The sequence below is a fragment of the Amblyomma maculatum genome, chromosome 10, assembly GCF_055883805.1.
Source record: "Amblyomma maculatum isolate TAMU_Amacu chromosome 10, ASM5588380v1, whole genome shotgun sequence".
NCBI lineage: Eukaryota > Metazoa > Arthropoda > Arachnida > Ixodida > Ixodidae > Amblyomma > Amblyomma maculatum.
The window spans coordinates 115,744,072-115,750,791 of NC_139353.1; the positions used below are offsets into that span (position 1 = coordinate 115,744,072).

Here is a 6,720-nt window from a genome sequence, read left to right on the forward strand (position 1 = left end):
CTACTTTCTTGGGTATTAATGTCTGTATAGGAACCTTGAGAGTGTTCACCAGCGCCACCTTCAGCCATAGCGGTGGACGTGGAACGTCCTGTGTTTTCGCCAACGTAACGTAGAACGTGATCAAGAGCGAGGGCGAATGAAGGGGAAATGAGGGTGCTCGTTATAATACATGAAGGAAAGAAGCCAACAGTCGGCGAGGCCAAGGAAAGCATTGAGGATTGTATTTATGTCTTTTTTTTTTAATTTTTACTTCGATAATCACATATAACGAGCACCCTCATTTCCCCTTCATTTATCTGCTTGTAGCTTACGGGGGTCTCGGTTCTGGCAGTCTTGAGGCCATAGGTAGCATGAGAGGGTTCTAGAACAGCTTTCGCCCTCGCTCTTGATCACGTTCTACGAGGCGTTGGCGGTAACACAGGACATTCCACGTCCACCGCTATGGTTGAGGGTGGCGCTGGTGAACACTCTCAAGGTTCATATAAAGACATTATTACCCTAGAAAGTAGCAGGGGGGACAGCGGCCGATGTAGCTCAGTTGGAAGAGCACCGGACGAGATATTCGGAAGTCGTGGGTTCGGTTCCCACCATCGGCACGTTGTCTTTTCTTATACTTTGTGTTTAATTCTCTTTCCCATAAGCAGATTACATTACTCATTTATGTGATCATCGAATTAAAAATTTAAGAAAAGACGTAAATACAATCCCCAATGCTTTCCTTGGCCTCGCCGACTGTTGGCTTCTTTCCTTTCCGCTGAGGTGTAATACAAGATGCCCTCACCTCTCGTTGTGCAGTTTCATGCCAGCACTAGAAACATATTTCATTCCTGGATTTTTATGGCGCACTTCGGTGCGTAGTGCCTCATAGACTACATGTTACAACGAGGCATTAAACTGTGCTATTTATTTTTCTTCACTTTCTTTTGCTAAGGATAATAAGAATAAATACTGCTAATCAGTTCTTTTCTATTTGTCAAAATAACCTGACACTCAGATAGATTATAGTTTAGCCACAGTATAGCGAAGTGTTTCAAAGGTTTTAGTGTTTCAAAATCACTGCAATTCTTTTTATTCCGGGACGCTTGAGGCTGAAACGGCGTTCACCATGTCATATTTAATACCATATGCTCGATATTGTTGTTACCACGTTTAACAATTAATCGCACCACTTGACTAATGCCCCCTTACGAAGTGTTTTGAAATAATAAACTGAATAAAGCGCTTCCTTCTTTAAAAATATTTATTCCTATTGGCCGCTGCAGCAGCGTGCCAGTAAATTTACCTTTCTCATTTAGCGGAAATCGGGTAAAATTTTGTCAAACTCTGATGTACATGCGTGCGTCGGTGCATGTTTTGTCTTCATGGTAAAGCAAACTATATATGTACCTTTTATGGATTGGCAGTCATGAGTATATATTACCGGTGATAGCGTGTGTGGAATAATTACACAAGATCACTGCAGACGACATTGCATTTAAATCTGCATAGGTCTTTAAGCTTTCTTCATTGATGGACTGCAATTAGTGGTAAGTGAGAGGAACGAAATTCGGGTGAGGCTCCGCACAAACAGAGTCTGTCCCCGTTTGCAGAGATTGATTGCATAAAATTGAGCATTATGTATCAGCTGGTGTGAAATGTTTCAACGAAAAATACTAGCCGTCTTTCTTGACTTTGCGTGCGCCTCGGGTATATGACACGCGAGGGTTATGATCGAGCTAGAAAGTGTTCCTTAACTATGAAAAGTACCAGATTTTGCTACACGCGTGCCTTGTTTCAAAGGTAACCTTCAACTATGTGAAAGTGTATTTACAGCTTCTCTCCAGATATAAACAAAGACAAAGCGTTCGCATCTCGCTTCGCGCATTCACAACGCGCATGAATGCGAGTATCTCGATGATATTGTATTTGAATTAAACACGCACACACACACACACACACACACACACACACACACACACACACACACACACACACACACACACACACACACACACACACACACACACACACACACACACACACACACACACACACACACACACACATATATATATATATATATATATATATATATATATATCAGTTCAGTTGAGTCGTTCAGTCGTGTCCGACTCTTCGTGACCCTATTACTCAGCGCACTTGCGCTCCGCTATTACCTTATCTCCCTAACCGATAGCGTCTCCGTATTATGAAGCTCATGATCACGTGATTTGACAGCGCGAGGATCAAAAGAACACAAGACAGGCGCTGACTTCAACTAAGGTTCATTGATGAAGCCTGCAGAAATATATGCATGAGACACAAACAAATAAGTCGCATGATACAACCACTTTCCCCTTTTTGGCATCCACTTATCCATTTCACTGGCACTAAACTTGCGCTGTCAGCATGTTGACACACTGTTTTATTTGTGTATAGGCTTCCAAAGCACCGTCGAGCGGCGCTGCTGCTCCTGACAGGGAGCGCCATCTCTGACAGAAAAATACACACTGGGGATAGACGCGGCGGCCCCACCTAGGCATCCCGTGCAAGTTTTCTCCTTTCGCTCGCTCGCTTCCGCGCACGTGCAGACGTCTCGCGCTGCTTTGTCGTGCGGGCACACACTGGACGCTGCCGGCTCAGCTCGCAGCCTTCATGGCGTGCGCCGTGCGCTTTCTCTCGCACGAGCACGCGCCTTGACGCGCCCCCGCAGGCGCACCGCGACATGCCACCTGCATTCCGTCTTGATTGAGCAACCGGACGCGTACTTCCATGAAGGATACTTAATTATAGGCGGGAAACTTTTTATTCACGTCTGCACTGTAGAGCAGACAACAGACGGGGATGAGTAAATATTGATTGCGAATGCGTCCCACGTTAGCAAAAACGTAGGAGGTGCATCTCGAGGTAAGTCCGCTATGTAATTATATTGTCGTATATAATATGTTTAAAAACTGCTTAAGTATCATCAGTACTGTGAAATAAAGTGGCCCGCTTGTTGACCATCGTTTTGACCTGTAGCATATGCGATCTATATACGGATTTGTTTTTATTATTATTACGCCGTTGCTAAAGGAAATCTTGCAGTAGAAGAATAAGTATGTAGTCCGAAGGAGATGTTTCTTTTAAGACAAGAACGCTAGCATTAATCTCATAAGCGCATGCGTGCTCCGTGCGCTGCACGCATAACCGGCTCGCTGGCTCGGAAGACTGGGGAAATCCAAGCTCGTACTACATATTGTTTTATTTAGGTTCTTATTAAACGGTTGTGCTTCATTTATGATATTTGGTTTGCCCTCACGAACCCTGTGACGCGAATGGGGTGCTACGTGCGAGTAGTGTCAGTCGAGCCATTGCTAGGATCACTTTTCTACTGCACTTCCAACATATCTCTGTTATTAATAATAATAATAATAATAATTGGTTCAATTATTGGCCAAATTGCGAAAATTTGTAAAAGCGTCTAGCATGGCATGTTTTCCAACGCCGCCCCTACCCCCGAAAAAAAAGAAAAGGCCTCGTTCCTAGATATTTTCTTGGTCAATCTAAAAATGAAAAGACAGCTATGGACACATTAGGGCACATTCACACATCAGTCTCGATCGCGGTTGTCGCATCTGTTAATTTGGTTGCTTTCATAGCACTCACAAAGCAGGGAGAGAGCCTAGAAAATCAGCAAAACTAGACACGCGGGGAGCCAAGAGCAGGATAATCTTCCATCCTCTTCACTTTTTATGCAAACCACTGTATTTTTTTTTATTCCTCTCCAAGCCATCTTTGTCAACTGTCAACATTTCTGAGTTTACGAAGAAAGGGGAAATTGGTTCTTTTCGTTTCCACAAAGAACGAGAGACTTCTCAGAACGCTGTCATGAGTAGGAAAACAGGTCTTGCGGGCACGCTTCCAAAGGAATCTGCAAAGTTTCACACGTGAGCCTCGTCTTTTGGTGCTTCGCCTACTATAGTGGCTTCCCATGACACAATGCTACTTAGTACATCCGTTTTGCATGAGCGGAAGCGTTTTTGTATCGCCAAGTAACCTCCAGGCGCAATGCGATCGCCGCGCGTGCACAGGAAGCTAGCGGAGCGTCTGCTCCGGCGAAGCCCCATCGTTTCACATTTCGCCACCACGCCAAGGATGCGGCGCTGCCGTCGCGCGGCGAAACTTGAGCTTGGGCTCCCTATAGGCGAGCTATCATACTGCAGTCAAAGCCGCCTAGACTACTGATAACCATTGCAACTCCCCTCAGCCATGGCAAAGGAAGCTTGGGGGGGGGGGGGGGGGGGAAATAGGTTTTGTGGCTCTACAAGAGAAACTATACTTGGTCTCACAAGATTTTTGCAACACTGTGAAAGGCAGAGGCACCCCGGTCCGATCAGGATCCCATGCACTAAAATAGACATTTGAGCTCATCCGATTTCTGGCTCCCAAAATTGCCGGTGGTGACAGTAGGAGCACAATTCTCTATTATAGTGCCAAGGGCCGAGAGGCACTTAGGAGCACAATTGAAGGCTCCTCTGCCTTTTGCAGTGCTGTAGATATCTTGTGAGATAAACTAAACATGAGAGGGAAGGCTCTGGTCATTTTGCCCGGGCCTGTATTGTTCGAAGTAGCATTGTGGTGGGGTGAAGAGAGGAGTTCAGTGAAGCAGCCCATGCTATGCAGGATGGGGACAACAGTTCTTTCCTTGGCTGCCTGGACTTCCCTGTGGAGCTACAAAAATATTTGGAAGCCGCGCAGCAACAGAAGAACAGCCTTCAGGCAGCCCAGTTCAAGAAGGCTGGGCGCTCCATTATTCCTTTTTGGATAAGTGGCGTAGCCTGGTGGCAGAGTGTGAACTACTGTAAATATTGGGACCATTTAACCGCCATCTTAAACACAAATACTTCCCGAAAATGTCGAGAGCCAAGTCCTATAGTGACCTAGCCGGTAGCATGTCTAAGTAAATTCAGCTCCTTATATTGCAGTTATTTATAGGCAATCAAAAACTAATAAAAGAATGAACTCATGTATACGGCGTTATCCCATCGCTCCTGCTGTCGCCACACCACCTGGCCAACGGCAGCATATGCTGTCTCAAGAGAGCCCAAAAACCGCTTCTGTACCCTCGAAAGAACACACAAACCGCGTTTTCTAAGAGCGTTCAGGCTATGGTTAAGAACCCCGATTGGCTAATGCATTAAATATATAATAAATAGGAGAAAAGGATAAATAAAAACAGAAAATATTAAATCATAGTAAGCCATACCTGACAAGCAGGACATTATCAGAAGAAAGAACATTCAAGAGGGAACGATTGTAAGAAGTTTAATAATAAAACATGTTTTAAAAATATACATATAATTTCAGCTATGAGTGAGGTGGATACATAGGCGTGCTGGTGAAAAAATTGTACACTTTGCACTCTTTGATATCATTGCCAAATATGTCTAGCGAAAAGCGTAAACATTTATGGCAATCCAATTTCTTTTCGGGATATATCTTTCCTCCTTACTGCAATGTTACAATATATTTCCTCCCGACAGCCTTTGGATCAAGAGCGGTGTCACGTGACCTTCAAACAGCACTCGAACACAATTCTTGGCTATGTCCTCGGTACTTCAGACAGTTTCACATGCTGCTAAGTTGTCCAGAATAAATTCAAGAAACAGGACGCTACCGAAAAGCCATATAAACTGTTCAGAGTTTCTAGAAACAGTGTGCAAAATTGGCGGCGTCAGATGCCACAGACCTTGACTCATCATAACAAGTGACAGGTTACAGATAAAGAGACTTCCTAGAACCAAAAGATAAGTGCTGCTTCCATTTCCTTTGTAGGTCATTTCCGTCCCCACCAGGAATATCTTTGTCTGAGAACAATAAAAGTTGAAAGTTTTGGAATTCAAGGGAAGAGGGACAGGGTTGTACTGAGCGCACATGGACAAGGCAACCTTGAATGAGCCCTCTTTCATAGAACCAATCATGATTCACCGAACGAAGCGCCCCAGCAGGTATAAAAAGGCTCCGTTTGAGGACACAAATCACTGACTCGGGGTCATCTCAGAGCGTAGTATCTGGGGGCGTCAAGAAAGTGATATATAGGCAGAAATGCGCCTCTATGTAAAGGTCAGTACAACGGCTCGTTTTTAGTACCTTTTGTAGATTACTTTCGAAATCTCAACTTCTCTTTGCAGAACGTAACTAAACTAATGACCTTACGCTCAGTTAATTTTGGAAGCTTTCTTAAATGTGCATGCACGCTAACTGGTGTCTTTATTTGTGCTTTGCAGTGCACAGCGTGTCCCGCAGAGATGCGGTGCTACGTCTACCGTGGAGAACACTATCCCTACTTTAAAGTTTGGGATGTGAAACCAGGAGATATTGTAAGTGCTACCTTACCCTCATCTGGTCCCGTAATTGTTTAAGTTAGCACGGCATAGGTAGAGCAATTTATGAGGTAATTCAACTTGTTGAGGTTTAGACCAGCATACAAAGCTCTTTATTGTTTGTACGCGGAAGATAGCTGGCTATTGTATAACCGTTAGGCACATGTGATCATAGAACGCAGATTTTCATTTCAATTGAAATGAGTGTACGTCATAGTCCGACTTTGTTGAATGTACGTATTCCCTTCGAGCATATTTTATCATCGTTCATCTGATTTCTTATTTCAAACCATATTAGCCTGTTTCAGTTGATCACTAAAAAGAAAACAGGTGTGTATGGGATGTGTATTGACATGACAGCTATATTATTTAAAAT

At 44.0% G+C, this 6,720-nt stretch overlaps 1 non-coding gene across 1 annotated transcript; it reads left to right on the forward strand.

The window, feature by feature from the left end:
* The first annotated feature begins 523 nt into the window (after window positions 1-523).
* TRNAS-AGA (transfer RNA serine (anticodon AGA)) lies at window positions 524-596 on the forward strand. The gene has a single exon. It is a non-coding gene; the product is annotated as a tRNA-Ser (tRNA).
* The last annotated feature ends 6,124 nt before the right edge of the window (window positions 597-6,720 follow it).